General features: G+C 49.4%; 1 long non-coding RNA gene across 1 annotated transcript; it reads right to left on the reverse strand.

The window, feature by feature from the left end:
- Positions 1-5,246: 5,246 nt before the first annotated feature.
- On the reverse strand, positions 5,247-17,085 carry LOC120508741. Its single transcript, XR_005629055.1, has 5 exons — positions 16,995-17,085; positions 16,491-16,719; positions 7,928-7,999; positions 5,772-5,898; positions 5,247-5,601 (listed from the first exon to the last, which is right to left on the reverse strand). It is a non-coding gene; the product is annotated as an uncharacterized LOC120508741 (long non-coding RNA).
- Positions 17,086-18,081: the final 996 nt, after the last annotated feature.

Here is an 18,081-nt window from a genome sequence, read left to right on the forward strand (position 1 = left end):
GAAGTGATGGTAAACATTGTGACATATACTGTGTGTGCCACATATTCTCGCATGCACATTTTGACTTTTGTTGCCTTGGCTTTCACACAGCATTTCGAACATAGACATCCCTATTTGCCAGTTTGAGTGGAAATCTGTTAATATGTGAACACTGCTCGCCAGCACGCCCCACCAGGCCTGGCTCTCAGCTCCTCTCTCCCCTCTCCCACGGACACCAGCCCCGTGCTCTGGTGGCACCTGTGCCACCAGGCTGGCAGAGCTGGGCAGCTCAGGGTGCTGGGAGCCCTGGGAAGGTGGAGCTAGCTCAGGAGGAGCCTCTGATTTCCCATGTAAGTCACAGCACTGAGAAGGCCTCGCTCTTCTGCTGCTGTGAGTTCTATTTTCCTTTCAGGAGATGCTGAATGCCAAATTTGGTCAAGCTGTTTTAGCACTTGGAGTACTGTGGGTGTTAAAATACCTCTAAAGGTCTGGGAGTGTGAGCCAGATTACCTGTATGATGTATTTTAATGATCAGCCAACCCTTCTGCTTGAGCTGAAATTTGTCCTGAATCCACAACAGCTCTTTGGGAACCTGAACTCAGCCAAGATTTGCAGAGGTGTTTTAATCTGACACATTAAATTGTCCCCTGCTACATATCCCATCCTGCCTGGCTGCAGTATCGTGGCCAATATTAGACTAACAATTTGGGTTTAGGCTCTTTCTACAAAAACATTTGCACCACACAGAGCAGAGCTGTGAGGTATTTACAGGCACTGGAGCTCTGTGTCCTCTCCCTGGCAATGAGGTGCCCTGAGCACAGGGAGGGTGCTCTGCTGCTGCCCACTTCCCCAGAGGTGTGACACCTCTGCAGCAGCTCCTCCACTTTAGCCCTGAAATATATATATTTTTTTTAAAGTAAGAAAAAAACCCCAATAAGATTTAAAAAAATAGATATATTTTCCTCACTGCAGCAGAACCTCTTCTCCCAGAGCCCACCAGGAAAGATATATTTTTTTGGAAAAGGAAGGAAAAAAAAATAATAAGGTTAAAAAAAAATAGATATATTTTCCTCACTGCAGCAGAACCTCTTCTCCCAGAGCCCACCTGGCTGTTGGACAAGACTCCTGCAAGAGAGATTTGCATGCGTGAGGAAAGCAGCGTGAGGTAGCTGCTGGAACCTTCTCTGCTGCCCACGATGAAATAAATGCTGGTGAAGGGATGGAAGGGATGTTTCTGCAGGGTCATCCTGCCACACGGCCAGTTCCAGAGCTACCCAGCACCTGCCTGGCCAGGAGCCTTCTCTGTGCTGCAGGAAGCCACCTGTGATGGCAGCTAACCCGGGAAGGGAGCAGGATTCCCAACCCAGCACCTCTGGGAGTGCTCCACTCCAGCACAGCTGCCATCATCATCATCATCATCACCATTACCATCATCATCACCATCACCATCCCCAGCAGCAGCAGCAGCAGCAGTCCTGCAGGTGGGAAGGCAGTGCTGCCCAGCCCCAGGGGATGCTGCTCTCCCCTGGCCCCCCATCCCCATGCCCTGAACCCCCCTGTGCTTGCCTGCCCCAGGAACTGCCACAGGGGTGGTGGGACAGCCATGGATCCTTCTGAGCACGTTATCTAAACCCCTCTTTCAGCCTTTAACATATCTCCTGGCAGAAAGTGCCCATTGTTTTCACTGATCTCTGCTGCTTCTGGGTTTATTTTCCTCCCTCTGTCCTCAAGCCTCTATCTCGTGTCCCTTTCTCTGCCAAACTATTCATTTGCTGCTGAACAATCGTGTGTTTGTGTTTCAGGGAGTTTCCTGTTTTGTGCATCTATTTGCCACACATCTTTTTCTCTGCAGATTTTCCCTTATTGTGCAGTGGCATGTGGCTATCTGCTAATGCCAATATTACTCCCTGAGAATTCTTTTTCCTTGCATCATCAAGGATTTAAGTGGAAAGCCTTCAGCACAGTGCAAATTTCACTCCTGAGAAAATCCATCTTTTGAGGTAGCTGATTTTAATTAAAGAATACGCTCTCTCTCCCTCTCTCTCTCTCTCTCCCTCTCTCTCTGGATTATACTTTAATTTCAGTTTCTATCACAACATTAGATACTTCTTAGATAAAATGTATTTTTGTCTCTTTTCATCAGTGATTATCTGGAGTTCTTAAACACTTGGGGTCAGCAGCTGGTCCCCAGTTGATGTAGTTCAGGAGTAATTCTATTCAAAGGAATTAATTCAGAACAAAATTTGTTTTAAGTTCAAAATCAGGCAAAATGTTCATAATATTTTGCCCTTATTGCATACATGAGAGTGAAACTCTCAGAAATATCAGTAATAGCAATCGTGGTAATAAACAATAATCTCTGAAGTGTGTAACACCTTGCACCTGAGCATTTCAGACATGAACGCTTTAAGCTGCTGTCATATGAAGAAATGTCATTATCCTAATTTTACACAAGGGGAAAAGAGGTGACAGGAAGTTAAGAAAGCAGCTGAAAATCTCGTAACAAGAACTGAACCTCCACCTCCTGATCTCCTGTTTCTAACACCCTAAGCACAGAGGGAATCTGTTCCCAGGGGATATCAAATTGAGGTCTTGAAAGTTAATAGTTATGGAAGAATCAACACTATTCAAACACAAGTGCAGTTTGAGTTTCTGCCTCCATCATTTTGCCAAATTAAGACTGAAATATTATCGGTATCATAACTTAAATTGTTTATGCATGATAAATTTGCACAGTTAAACGATTTCCAGACTTCTCACAGAAATGGCTGAATAGAATCCCGGGCAGGGAGAGCCTTGCTGCAGACTTAGAGCTCTGCAAACCCTGCCACTTGTCAAGCCAAAGTCACAACTTCCTGCCATGGCAGAAGTGGGATTTTGGCCAAGGTGCCCATGGGCACGAGGACTCCTCCTCCCAGTCAGAGCTTGTGCATGTGGAGCACTCGGGGATGGGTGTGCTGTGCATATGTCCATGTATGTGTGACAGAATGCAGGCAGATGCATGGAAACCCACACAGAAAGGATGGGATGAGAGAGTTCAAGCTGGCAAGATGGGGCTGTTCTATTTTCTGTGTGCTGAACGACTCGCAGCAAGTTGTTAAGTCCCTGCACCAGCCACTGCAGGCTCTCCCCCCTTCCCTTTGTCTGCTTTTTCCTGTTTTAATGCCCCCTCCAGCCTATGCACCATGCAGATATGGATCTCTGCTTAGTCATGCATTTCTGTGCTGAGCAGAATTAAAGGAAAAAATATCTATGTAGGATAAGGGTAGGAATAAAATGTGCTTTGGCAAAGTGCTTTAAACTGCCTTTCTGCCAGTAAGCCATTAATTTGTGCTTCTTTGTTTTCTCCAAGCTCAGAATAATTCCCATCTGCCTTGACTCACTATCTAGCTCAGAAAGGAAGAGGTCCTTTTTTGAGCATGGATGAAATAGGAAACTTTATGTATAAATGAAGAATGGAGCTTGGAATTCTGGTGTTTCTACCACTGGGGCCTAAAATAACTTGAGGTCCTGCTCTTTTAATTAATTTCATTCTGATGAGCCTGCCTCTCCTGTTCTTGTGTTTTTTCCAAGCTTTTGTGTTCCTGGCCTGCCTGCAATACATATGAATTCCCCTTCCCTCTTCCTGCTGAAGCTGAAGACGCAATCACATCTTTGAACCATCTGGTTTTTAATTTATTATTCTCCCCCACTGCACTGATGGGCTCTCTCGTTTTCCTGTCAGGGTAACAACTTGGCTCCTGTTTATCTAAGATATGTTAACATGCTGTTCCTCTTCTGGGCACTGGCTCAGTCTATTGGATTTCCTGAAATTAAACACTGGGGAGTTTTTAATATTATTTTCTTCATCAGACCAGGGAATACCCCCTACCTTTACAGCCTCTCTTCCTCCTTTTGTTGTTCCAGTGAACATTTTATGACTCTTGCTAAATTGAGGCTAATATCTTATTTTTCTGTCCTCTCCACATCATTCCCAGGGTGATGCACTGGAGCCTGCCTGGACACGTCCCTGGGAGAGGAACCTGCTGAGGAACCCACCCTGTGAGGCCAGGGGGCACCGGGACTGCCCCAGGGAGGCACAGGAACCCTGCAGAGCTCCTGGTGTGTCCCCACGGGGCAGGACACGGGATTTGGGAAACTCCTTCCCTGTGCTGGCTCATCACCCACAAAGGGAGCAGAGGGGCCCCGAGAGTGGCAGGGGCAGCTCCTGTCCCTGCCAGGGGGGACAGGGAGCTGGGCATCCCAGGGGGGCCGGGAAGCTCCAGGTAACCACAGGATGGAGAATAATGTGGATTTATATTTGTTACTTTACTTTTCTCTAGTACCTCCCAGGAGCCTTCTGAGGCATTCCATTCTTTAATAAGCTGAAAGTGCTCCAAGATTTTTCTAATGAAAATGATATAGGAGCACACAGTGTTATTATTAAAACCTCTCCCTTTTTCTCTAGGAACTGCTAAAATACATTTACAGTTTATATCCTTTTTGGTGAGCATTAAGGTTTCTAATTTAAAATAATAAAGCCTGGTTTGCTCACTTTCTTTCCTTTCTATTTCAAAAATATAAAAATCTGACAGTTTTCTAACTATTCTTATTTTGCCGAGTGATTTTTGGATTTCAATAAAAGTAACACTGTGCTTACAACACTTTGTGAGATAAGCAAAGAGATTTTTTTTTTTTACAGCACAATTATGGAAATTTCAAAGAATCTTATAAATATCCTGCTATTTGCATATATGAGATAAGCATATTTTAGTAATGGTTGTGACAGGCTAGCAAGGGAAACGAGTGGGACAGGCACACAGCAAAGAGATGCAAACATGAGGGGGTGTCTGTGCACTGCTCCAGTGCAACCCGGGCTGGGTGGGCTCAGGGGAACACCTGCAGCTCCTGAGACAGGAGCTGTGCCTCAGTTTCCCCCTGCAGGTGCAGGATCAGCACTATTTCCTCGTGCCACCGGGCAGTTTGCTCAGCCCAGAGGGCGAGAGAGGAGTTAATTCTCCAGCCCTGAGCCCTGTGTGCCCTTGCAGGGTTCCTGTGCCTCCTTGGGGCAGTCCCGGTGCCCCCTGGCCTCACAGGGTGGGTTCCTCAGCAGGTTCCTCTCCCAGGGACGTGTCCAGGCAGGCTCCAGTGCATCACCCTGGGAATGATGTGGAGAGGACAGAGAAATAAGACATTAGCCTAAATTCAGCGAGGTGCAAACACAGGGAAGGTCTGCCAGGCCCTGGGGGCAGCGGGGCCGGGCAGCTCAGGGCTGGGGACATGGGGACACCTGTGCCCTGTGCTGCCACTGCTGGGGACAGGAGCCTCTCCCAGGAGCTCACCCCTGCCAAAAGGCCAGCACAGCCCCCAGAGCTCTGAGAAAGCAGCTGAGGCCCTCAACACAAGCCCACCCCTCCATGAGAGCCCCTGAGAGCGGAGCCAGAGCTGCTTCTGGGACTGAACTCTGCTTTTCTTCTGTTGGTGCCTTGGTATTTGTACGTTGGAAATGGCTCTGCTGGTGATGCCTCAGAGCTGCTGGGAAGCTCCTGGAATTTGTGTGGCAATTTTCTCAGTCCTTTGTTGAAAAGGGAGAGTCCACATCAAAATGCAGTGGCATTCCAGCTGCATAAATAGTGCAAATTGCTGTCAAACAAAAAGGCAATTTAGCAAAAAGAAGCCCCAAACAAACAACCCCCTCCACAGACACTTCTGTGTCCCCATTAGAAGTGCAGGTTTCCATTCTGTAGATCTCCCAGCCATCTGCTTGGCCCTTGAAAGAGTCCTTGAGAAACCGAAAAATGAAAACCACTTACTTTCTGAAAACTAATCTTGGCTTCCCGGTGCCTGGCTTTCAGGGGAGTTCCACTCCAGCCTTGATTTCTGTAAGTGCAGATACTCACTCTGTCCTGAACAATTAGATGCCTTTGAGGGTGTTGAAAGCTAGACATGAAAAACCAAATCAATCTGGAGTCTTGTTTGACAACTGACACTACTTCTAATGCAAAAAAAAAAAAAAAAAAAAAAAAAAAAAAAAAAAAAAAAAAAAAAAAAAAAAAAAACCAAATCCCAAAAAAAAAAAAAAAAAAACAAAAAAAAAAAAAAAAAAAAAAAAAACCCCAAAAAAAAAAAAAAAAAAAAAAGAAAAAGGAAAAAAAAAAGAAAAAAAAAAATCCAACTACCAAATAAAATAATAAAATAACCCCCAGAAAGCTCAAAACTTAAAAGAAAATCTATCAAATGGACCCTTGACTCTTTAGGTTTCAAACCATACATTTTTTTCTATCAAATTTTCTTTAGCTTGCCTAGAAAAAAATAAATTACAGAGGTACAGATCCATCTTTTGTCTTCCCTGCTGAGGCAGGTGACCTTCCCAAAGCCCCTTGGCTTGTGCAGCACAGCCAGGGACCCTCAGGAGCTCACTCAGGGGTGGGAATGGATTTCTTTTGGTCCCTGGTGTCTGCAAATCCTTCTTCACCAAAAATTTGGGAAGAGATGGGCTGACAGCCCTACAGATTCTCTGGGGCCCACTGGCTCAGCCTCTGGGCAGGAGAGGAGGGACGGCAAGAGGAGCTGCAGCTGGAGCTGCCCAAACAGCTGCAGTTCTGTAAGAATTTGTTCCCAAGCTCCACAGAAGCCTGTCCTGCACACAGGAAGGATTACAAACCCTGCCTCCCAAGCAGCTGATGCTCACAGGAAGCACAGAAGCACAAGGCAGTTGTGCCTCGTCAGCTGATGATCCTTGACCCCGGCGCTCTGTGGTTTTGGTGGCCAGCAGAAAGAGGTCACAGATGAAGTGTGCAGTGCCAGGTGTCTTTGTTGCAGCCACCCGTGGGCTGTGGAACGGGAGCTGGGGCTCGGGGTCACTCCTGCCCGCTGTCACCAGCCCTGGCAGTGCCACCAGCCCCAGCGTGGGCCTGATTAGAGGGTCCCAGCTGGTTTTACCTCTGCCCTCTGCCCTCTGCCCAGCTTTGTCTGCAGCGAGCAGGGAGCTTTTCAGCTCATCACCCAGGCCATTCAGAGCCAGCTCCCAGGGATGGAGCAGAGCGCAATCCTCATCTCCTATTGTCCCATTGATTGTTTGGGCTCTGGAAGAGTCTCCCTTTTTGAAGAGCTTCTTCTTTTCTTTATTTTTTTAATCTTCCCCCCCACCCTTTTCTTCTCATTTTCAACTGGCACCAGGAGGGCAGAACAGAAGAGGCTGCTCAAAGATTTTTAGCTTGCTTTCTCTCAAGAGATCCTAGCTCATGGCAGAACAAACAAGTTCCTGACAGGAAAAAGCCCCTCCACCATAACAAGGCAGTTCTCCCTGCTCAGCTGCTTGCACGGGCTGGGAGGGCAGGAGATGGAGGCTGAGGGAGGATGTGATCCAGAGGAATGCAGGTGGGAGGAAGGGATTTAGCATGATGGTGATGGCTGTGTGATTGGAGGTGACAGGAACAATAGTGCATGGCTGTGTCTACACTGCCTGCCAGACACACGCTGGCCTCTCAGGAAAGGGGAACACACTACTTTTAAATTGAAGTGGATGGGGCTGCGAAAGGGAGGGAAGAGGAAAGGAAATAAAACATAAGGGCTTTCAAACTGCTGGGCTTTCCTTCCAGCCACAGCAAAGCACGAGTGGCTCTGGGAAAGTGGGGCTGGTGCAGCTCTAAGCCATCCCTGAACATGTCCAGCTGTGGATGATGGGGAGCTTGGACACCTCACAGGAGAGAGCTCCAGCCCAGCCCATGCTGCTCCCAGCTCCCACCAAACTGCACCAATCTGCCTTTATCCCACTGAGCAGCAGGGGCTGTGCTCCCACAGGGAGCAGAGGATGTGGGCATCTCAGGGAACATCCCTGACAGCTCCAGGGTGAAACACAGGCACCACCACTGCGTGCAGTGGGCAGAACAAAAAACCCAACAGCACTCAACCACATGCCCAGCTTCAGTAAAAGTCATGTACAATGCAGCTGGAAGAGCTTTCTTACCCACCACAGAAGATCCATGTCTCTGTGCTGATCCAGCCCTGGTGATGGCTAACACTCACTCCTTTCTGTCACCTGGAAAGTAAAGACAACTTTTCTTATGGCTTAGTGTTTTTCTCCTTTTCAATGCTTTGGCTGTGATTGATGAAGCTGCCTGACATTGTCAGAACTTACTTGAACTAATAAACAATGGAAATCCTTGATTTGTGCTAGTGCCAGATCCATCCCACTCACAGCCCCAGGTGTGCTCTTCGCTGGGAGCCCATGATGCACTACCTGAACCCCTGCTCACCATTCTTCATGTTGATTATTTACCATTTTCTGCCTTTTATCTATTCCATGAGAACATTTTGCCCTAATTGCTCAGCTATTTGTTGATTATCCTGCAGTCGTTTGTCAGATCCCTTTATTCATTAATCTGTGAGACCCTTCAGTTGCTATTCATCTGATAAGGAAGTTTTTAACCACCAATTCTCTCAGAGTCATATCCCACTTCGTGTCAAGGTCTTAAAAGGAACAGAATCATGGCAGACTGTAGCTGCTTGTGGAGTCATTCAGATGGGAACACCACATCCTACTTTCTGCCTCCCACCTGTACTAACCTCCTCAAAGCTTCCTTTGGAAGCTAAATCCATCACATCCTGAGGTTTGTGGGCATTCTGCTCCGTGCAGTCGCCGCTTTGTAACTAGACGGGCAAAAAACTTGTTCAGCAAAATGCAATCCTTCCCGGTGGCTGGCTCAGCCCGTGGGGAGGCACAGCTGACAATGCCTGTGGGATTGCTGCCACTTGCAGTGAGCGAGGCGAGCCCTGCCCGCCGCCTCCTGCTCCTCTCTGCACGCACATCTTGTGCCAGCCTCGCTCTGCACAGCCCCAGCCACCTGTACAGCACATTTCTGCTTCGCGTGGATCCGTTCTGACAGGGCAATTAAACCTGCACAGGGCACTGCGCAGCGGGAGGCTGCAGGGACTCGGCTCAGCACCCTGCATGCGCAGAGCTGCTGGTGCCCCGTGCCCTGCTGCAGCCCCCCTGTCCCAGTCACCCACCAAGGGCTGTGCTGCCAGCCTGGGGCTCCACGGGCACCCTCCTGTGCTGTGCTGAACACGCTGTGTTTCAAGGAAGCATGGCCAGGGTGTTGTGCCATTGGCCGCCCTCCAACGGGATAATCCAATTTTTCTGATTCCCAGACTAAATATACTCATTCCTTTTGACAAGGAGTTGCGGTGTCAATAAGATTTGAGATGCACAGACAATAGGCTGGAACACGGTATCTTTCTTTTCTGTGCCAAATTGGCACTTTTTTCCCTGGCTGACAGAGGCAAACCATGCATGAGGAGGCTTCCTGGGTCCAGGCAGCCCAGCACTGCAGCTCGGGCTAGGCTGGCTTCAGCTCGACTGAGCTGCCTGCTTTCTACACCCTGCTCCCACTGCCTGCTTTGCTCTAAAAGCTTAGCTGGAGGATGACTCACTTCAGTGAGCATCAGAATAAAATCCTGCATACAATTAAGTGTGTACAGTGCTCTCAGCTAGGCAGAGCAGTGGGGCTGGGCAGCTTTGGAATTAATTCCACACTCTGTTTATCAGGAGCCTGGCCTTCAGTACCTCGTATTGCTCCTAAATATTTTACCTCTTGTTGCACTAATTGAACCTTTTGTCTGTTGACTTTCCACCCTCCCTCCTGGACTGCAGCCAAATCTTCCAGTCTGCTGACACACTTGTTCTTCAGCATCTACCCAGTTCAGGTGTGAGCCACGTCTGATGTCACACACTTCCTGCAGGCTAATTTCTCCCACATTTGGGTGATGTGTATGTGACAGATCACAGGAGCTTGTGAAATCCTTGAGGAACTCAACTGAAATATTTTTTTTCCCCCTCCTGAACTGTAAACCCCAAACTTTTACCAACATTTCTCTGCTAAAGAGCTGAAGAAATATGCATTTTCTAGATCTATGGCCAAAACCCACTTATCTCCTTGTACTAGTGCAGCTGTAATTTCTGGCACTTTAACAAGAAGAGGTGATGTTTGCAGAGTTACAGCATTTAATGCTCTGAAATCCGCAGTCAGATGCATCTTTCTATTTCCCTGTAATGCCAGCCCCACAGGGGAATTACACACCCTGGGTCATTGCCCTGGCTCTCCTGGATCCACCAGGCTCTCTGGGCTCGCCTGGGTTCTCACAGCTTTTCTGCAGTCTTGGATCAAGCCCTGCTATTAAAGCAAAGGCATTAATCTTCCCATACTCCAACTTATCTCAGGCTTATACTTGCAGAAAGGTAACTGACCCTCATCCCAAGCTCTTCTGACTATTTCAGGAGCCCTTACAGGAAAACATCATTTTGTAGGCAAGGTAATTATGAGTCTTTCTATTTCTGTATTATACTTGCACTGTTAGTCAGATCTAAACTCACCTGTTTTGTTTAAGGAACAGGCTGCTGAAAAGCCCATTTTTTATCCTGAACATGATGCTGAATGCAAAAACCCTCAGGCACACTTTGCAGTGAGCAGTTTGCACTGGAGTGTGTGTGGGGCAGAGCTGAGGCTCTCCCTGCACCACAGGAGACCCCTGAACACCCGTGGCTGTTGGGGCACCTTATGGGCACCCTGACTCTTGCACAATACGAATTTCCATCGTCACTGAGGCACCAGAATCTAATAACAGCTTGGGCTCCCAGTAGCTTGTTTTTCATTGCTGTTGTACAGTTCTGCCAATTTATGCATTAAGACACTAATGGATTTTATATTCCATCTTGCCAGATCTTCTCCCAGGCTCTAGCTCCCTCCAAAACCTATTTCATGTCTGCTTCAAGTGCCATTTCCAAGATTTATCCAGCCCAGACAGGATACCCTCTGCCTTCCTGTGGGCAGACAGCCACACACTGCAGGACAGTCAAGGGCCTCTCCTCCCCCCCAGCTTTGGGTTTGTTTGTCCTCTGGACCCTGATCCATGAAAGCAATCATCGCTGGTACCAACTGCTTTGCCTAAGAACTTCTAAGTTCCTTTTCTTTCCAGAGAATCCTTCCAGTCCTCCTGGCACATCCTTGAACCCCTGCCCCTAATTTATGTCAGCAGCATTCCTAGGTCCCCCCGTCATGCCTGACACCCAGAAAATTCTGAATTCCAGTTCATTATCCCCCAGCACCAGGGCAGCACATACACCAGGAGACATTTTCTAGGAATGACTTTTTTTTCTTATTTTTTTAAATTTATTTTATTTTATTTTATTTCCAGTTTAGGCTCAAAACCAGCCTTCACTGGTAGCCAGCTGCAGTTAACTGAGTCCCTCAGTGGTCTCTCTGGTCCCTGTCTCCCTGAACTAAGAGCTTTCTTTACTTTGGGGGGACCCTCCTTGCCTGTATCCTTACCCTGCAAAGGAGCACAGGGGTCCAGGGTGAGTTCTGGGTGAAACAGGACCATCCCAAATACCTTCACCCAGTCACCAGGATCACTTCTCCTTCCCCAGTTTGTAGTGCAGCCAATATACCCAGTTTGGCTGACAGCCTGTGTTTATATTTCTCCCTTGCTTTCTCACTGGAGCCTCAGCACTCAGGTGTTTTGTTCACTCCGTGTGGCAATGATTTGATTTCTGCTCCTGCCCGCTCAGCCTCTCCCAGCCCCGCTCTTGGACCCGACTGCTGCCTTACCACCAGTCTGCCACAGGTGAAACGCAGCCTGAGATGCACTCAGACACCCCTTCCCCTCCAGCAGGGCAGAACGAAAATGGCTTGGCTAATACCTCTTCCACTAAAGGCCACTGGAGAAGCTGACAAGTGCCACTGCAGCCCTTGTACCAGACCATTTTGGGGCATGTAAATGTGCATTAAGGTACCCAAATGCCAAAGTCAAGAGCAAGTGTGGCAGTGGTGAGTCCTTTTCAGATCCCTGCATGGTAGCTGGCATCTTCTGCTACTGAGGATTGTTCATGCCCTATTACAGCCTTGATTCTTTCCTTATACTGCCTGGTTTCAAAGGCAAACACTCCTGATCTGCCAGTCCAAGCCTTTTTATACCAGGACTAACTTTGCAAATATATAATAATAATAATAATAATAATAATAATAATAATCTATTATGTACAAGGAAAGGATCATTCTGTGAAACAGATCCCAGTTCCCAACAGTTTCCCAGCATACTCTCTTCACCTCTACCCAGTAACTTTGAGCTGGCCAGAGAATAAACACCCCAAAAAGTGCTGCAGCCAATGTCACTCTCTGTGCCATGACCCTTGTCACCAGTGATGTCCTCACCTTAACCCTTCCTTGCCCACACGAGCTGCACAGCTCCTGACAGTGCTGTTGCCCATGTGAAGCACACAGAAATAATCTCCCTGCCCTCCCAAGGGTCACACAGCCCGGCCCTGTCTGTCAGCCAGGGGCTGCTGGCTGGAGAGCCCTGCAGAGGAGCAGCTGCCTGCGAAGGTTTGCCCTCCCCAGGTGTCCCTTTTGCAGTCTGGGGGTCCCTGAAGGTGCTGCTCCCTCTGCAAGGGGAGCCGCGATGCCCCACGCTCACTGTGGCAGCGCTGCCGCGTGCACAGAGAAGGACTCTGTGATTTGTGGTGCTATAAAAGCTGAAAACCTCCATCATTGCCTTTTATATATAATTGAAAACACAATAATTGACTGCAGTGCCAAGTGAGGAAGGCAGCAGCCCCCTGGAAGCACACTGAGGCTTCCACGCAGCCGCCCGCCGCCAGCCGCTGCTGCGTGACTCCTCTTCATAGAGGGCTGAAAATAAATCAGAATTATTTCCAGATTAGAGGGAAAGAATCCTGTGAAGACGTTTCAGTCAAGCACAAAGAACACAAAGAGAGCAGTCTCTTTGCCAGTCAGCACAGCATTTGCTTTCCTCTGGTCCTTTGCTCTCCTGATCTCCTCCTGTTCTCAAAAACAAACCGGCTTCATCTTTTTTGTCTGTCTGAGACAGGTGAACACACAGGACTGTAAAGCTGGTGCATCCACACTGGTGTGTCTGGGAGCCAGCTATGTGTCTCCTGGAGTCTCACTTTTAATTTGGTTGAGAGGTCCCAGCCAAACTCACCAAATCAACGTGGCTCCTTTCTGAGCTTGGTTACAGCAACAGCGAACACCAGCCTACAGCCACAGCACCCAAGGCAATAAACTGCCCCTCCTGGCACCACCTGTCCAAATCCCAGCCCTACAGAGGGTTAGGGCACACCCGTGTCACATGAGAGAGGTCACAGCAGGGCTCAGGGACACCTGGGATGCTGCCTGCCCCTCTGCCAGCCCCAGGCTCCCAAAGGTGCCCACGACACGGAGCTGCTGCCCCACCTCTGCCTGGTGCCCTGACTGCTGCAGGTCAGAGCAGTGGGAAAAGGTGTGGAACTGCAGGAGATCACCGACTGCAGTGCTGGAGCACACGGGGACCCTGCACCACCTCCCTGGTGCTCCTGGGGAGGACAAACCTGGAAGATCTGCTGCGTGGCCCGTGAGGAGATGGGGAAGGGGAGGCAAGCAGGAAAAGGCTGAAAGAAAAGCAAAACCCCTCCCAGAATGCCACCAGCATCCTTCAATTCGGGTGTTTGCATGAGGAGAACATTTCAGTTTTGACTGCTCAAGTGTGTTGTTTTGTTTACCTTGGGGACTTCTAAGGCAAATTATAGAAACAGGCCAGTTTGCTTCACTCTCATTTTCAGGCAGTTTCACTTTCAGCTTCTCCTGCACAAACAACATGCTACAATTTGGGGGCTGCAAAGGCTGCAGGGAAATATTGATTTCCTCACAATAACACTAAAACAGTTCGACCCAACATTTTCTGAAGGCTTTTACAAAACATACATTTTGAGGGACAAGTTGGGCTTGACAGACTTCTTTTAAAGAGAGCTGCCTTTCTTGCAGCCACCTCAGAACCCTTATTTACTACTTTATATAGTATAAAAAGACAATTGTGGATGCGAGCAATTTCTCAGGTAAATCCCTCTAAAGTTTCAGATTATCTGGCTATGTGAAAACCTGCATTGTAACGCAAGAAAAATTCCAATTATTCAGCTAATTAAAAAAGACTTAATTATAATATAGAATAATTAATTTCTTTTGATACTTACAACTCAGACACTCCCTTGTATACCTTGGGGGCCCAGAAGTTTTAGTGAATGCAACAATGGGAATTGTTCTCAGAGCTTTCTCTGAGGCTTTTCTGAGCCTGGCACTAGTTCTGTATGTGAGAGTAGGGACTGATGGCCAATATTACAGCTGGAGGTCCCTGAGCCATCAGATCCCAAATGCAGAAGGTCAGATGCCACCTCGGCTATCAAAAGCCTTCCAAAAAAAGACACCAAAGTTCCCCTAACTGCCACACTGCTCCTGCACTCCTGCACTGTGTGAAGTGCAGCTCAGCTCATCTCATCTCACCATCACAGCCCCAGCCCAGCCCCGTGGAGTGCCACTGCACTGGGAACTCCAGAGCCAGTCTCTCTTCAAGCCCTCTGTGCCACGGTTTGAGCACACAGTGCCAGTCCCCCTGCCCTGTGAAGCTGCTCTGTGTCATCCCTCCAGCTCTGGGGGCACGGCTGCTCCTCTGCCATCACTCCAGGGTGGGCTCTGCCAGAGCTGCAGGGGCTGGGGTCACAGCTCAGAGGGACAGGCAATGCCAGGAGGTGCCAAGGTGCAAAGCAGGCGGATGCCCATCACAGTGACCTTTTCCTCATTTTGTGCCATTTGCCTTGGCTGCAGAGCCCCCCCTAATTTAATTTCCTGCCCATTTTAACTGGAGGAAGCGGATCTTAGCTCCTGCCCCCATCCCACGGGAGTGGTGGTGACTCTGCTGCCAGCAGCTCCCTCAGCCAGGCACGGGTCCACCAAGGATGTGTCTGGGCCAGGAGGTGCCAAGGTGCAAAGCAGGCTGATGCCCATCACAGTGACCTTTCCCTCATTTTGTGCCTTTCCCTCATTTTGTGCCACTTGCCTTGGCTGCAGAGCCCCCCCTAATTTAATTTCCTGCCCATTTTAACTGGAGGAAGCAGATCTTGGCTCCTGCCCCCATCCCACGGGAGTGGTGGTGACTCTGCTGCCAGCAGCTCCCTCAGCCAGGCACGGGTCCACCAAGGATGTGTCTGCACACTGGTGCCCAGGATGGAGGGGCAGCCCAGGGGGAGGCAGACACCCCAGGACAGCTGCCAGATACTGAACAGAGCCATGTACAAACCTGGAGAGGGGTGGGAGAAGGCAGCGCAGGGCCTCTGGCTCTGCCAGGACAGGAGGTGCTCCTTGGGCACCTGCATTCCTCCAAAGCCAGCCCACAGCAAGGACTTGGTTTGGTGAAGGCCTGCAAATGCCCTCTCTGTGAGGTCAGTGTCACCTGTCAGGCTGCTCCAGCTTCCAGTGCACCTTCACTCAGCACACCTGACGTGCTCTGCCCTTCCAGTCCAAGCTGCAGGGCAAAGCAGCCCCTGGGGAGCTGTGAGCCCAGGGAGAGCCTGCTGCCACTAAGGGTTCGTGCTTTGCTGCCTCCTTCCTCCCAGAAAGCATGGGAGAGGAGAGGTTTCTGAGAGCCTGGGGGGCTCTGAGGTCAGCACCTTAGCCTGGGACTCTGACACCCCAGCAGCACCTCTCTGTGCCTGTGCATCTCCCAGCACAGCACCTAATGGGAGCCTTCCCCATCCCTTCACCCTCCTGGACATTTCTGGAGGTGAAGGCAGGCCAACAGCCCATCACACAGCCAGGCTCGTGACGGACACTCAGTGGAACAGACACTTAATGCCACTCATACCAAAGGAGGTGTTCGCCCCATTTCTGCTCCTGGTGGAGCACTAAATCCCAGTGAAAGTTATTGTGCCATCTTCTTTCTTGCTCAAGGCTCTAAATCTCCTCTCCATCCCTTCATGTGGCACAGATAAGAGCTGCATTTACATCCCTTCAGTCACACCCCGCTGCACAGGAAGGTACAGCCACTTTGCACAGGTTTGTTAGCAATGCAAGACCCTTTCCCACAATGCTAAACTTCTTTCTGCCATCTTTGATGGCAAAATAGGAAAAGGAAAATTCAATTATATTTCAATCCCTAATAAAATTCACTTATCTTTCATCTTTTTCTATTTTTAAATTATACCTGCATTTGCTACTTTTACTGGATCTTCTCCCTCTTAATATTCAGTAAACCGTGTGTGCATCCTCACTCATCTCCACCTCTGTGAAGAATTAGAAAGAATTAATAAGCTGGGATATTTGAATAAAATCCTTTTTATTTCATGGCCTGATTTTACTTCCATAAACTCTGCATTTATAGCAACCTCATAAATTACCAACGTATACAGAAAATAAATACTCCTTGTCTCTCCCACTAAGCCTGCAGACTTAGCAAACAGATCTCTCAAAATCGCAGGAAAAGGAAAGGATATTTTCTTTTCAACTCATTCAACTGGAAATACAATTTTGAGAAAAGCAAAGCAGTGTTTCCCTTTCGCTGTTTCCATTTCATTTGGGCTGATAAATGCCTCTGGGACACAGCATTTCTGGTTTCACCTCTTCTCAGCTGCCTGTCTTTCTGTGTTTCCTTCTCCCTCTCTCTCCCTCTGCCCTGCTTTTTCAACTGGCCTGAAAAACAAGAGGTACCTGGCAGCTGCAGAGTGGTGGCTGTCTCTGGCTGTTGTGTGTGACCTTCTGCCCACTGGTTTCCCTCAGAGCAGCCCAGATCAGGCCGGGAAGGGCTGAGCTCTTCACTGCTGACAAGAACCAAAGGATGTTCCAGGAGGTGTCACAGCCCCACGGTTCAGCAGGCACCAGACGTGAGTGACAGCACCTCACTGCAAAGAGCCCCATCCAACAAAGGCATGTGACAGCCCTGAGAGAGAGGAGAGCACTGTGAATTCATGTCCTTCTTTGTGCTCCTGCTGGCAGCAAGGCACTGAATTAGTGTGGAAATTGAGCAAAAATTAATCTTTGCCTCATAATCCATTATTTAAAAAGGGAACACTCACTCACTATAATTTTCAAGTCACTGCTACAGCAAAGTCATTGTGAAATCTGTAAGTTTGCCATAGGGGAAAAATAGCAACATAAGACTAGGTCTTGAGATTTGCCAGAGAGCCAGACTCTTAATCTGCTTACTGCACTCACCATTTGCAATTTTGCGCTGCAGTTAGACCTCCCCAAGGTCACCCCAAACATCCCAGAGCTCTTAAACCATCTGCCTCTGATTCCTAAAAACTGACACAGAGGTGGAAGGACTCATTAGGGTCACTCATTTAGCACTAATGAAGAGCCCCTGGCTGGTGCACTGTGAGCAGAGCCAGGGCAGCACAGCAAAGCCCTGGGTGCTCACAGCTCAGGCCACAGCTCACCTGTGTGCCCAGAGTGTCTGCACTCACCTGTGTGCCCAGTGCCCAGCTGCACTCACCTGTGTGCCCAGTGCCTGTCTGCACTCACCTGTGTGCCCAGTGTCTGTCTGCACTCACCTGTGTGCCCAGAGTGCCTGCACTCACCTGTGTGCCCAGCTGCACTCACCTGTGTGCCCAGCTGAACTCACCTGTGTGCCCAGCTGCACTCACCTGTGTGCCCAGCTGAACTCACCTGTGTGCCCAGCTGCACTCACCTGTGTGCCCAGCTGAACTCACCTGTGTGCCCAGCTGCACTCACCTGTGTGCCCAGCTGAACTCACCTGTGTGCCCAGCTGCACTCACCTGTGTGCCCAGCTGAACTCACCTGTGTGCCCAGCTGCACTCACCTGTGTGCCCAGCTGAACTCACCTGTGTGCCCAGCTGCACTCACCTGTGTGCCCAGCTGAACTCACCTGTGTGCCCAGCTGCACTCACCTGTGTGCCCAGCTGAACTCACCTGTGTGCCCAGCTGCACTCACCTGTGTGCCCAGAGTGCCTGCACTCACCTGTGTGCCCAGCTGCACCCACCTGTGTGCCCAGAGTGCCTATCTGCACTCCCCTGTGTGCCCAGCTGCACTCACCTGTGTGCCCAGCTGAACTCACCTGTGTGCCCAGCTGCACTCAACTGTGTGCCCAGTGCCCAGCTGTACTCACCTGTGTGTCCAGAGTGCCTGCACTCCCCTGTGTGCCCAGTGCCTGGCTGCACTCACCCCTGAGGAAAGGCCAGGCAAGCCGGGGTCCCACAGCAGCTCCCCCAGCCCCTGCCAGCCCCAAAGGCCTGCAGGCAGAGCTGTGGGGTCAGAAGCTCCCCAGAGCCCCCAGGCCAG

Source organism: Passer montanus, unplaced genomic scaffold (genome assembly GCF_014805655.1).
Source record: "Passer montanus isolate IOZ18808 unplaced genomic scaffold, ASM1480565v1 scaffold49, whole genome shotgun sequence".
Classification (NCBI taxonomy): Eukaryota; Metazoa; Chordata; class Aves; order Passeriformes; family Passeridae; genus Passer; species Passer montanus.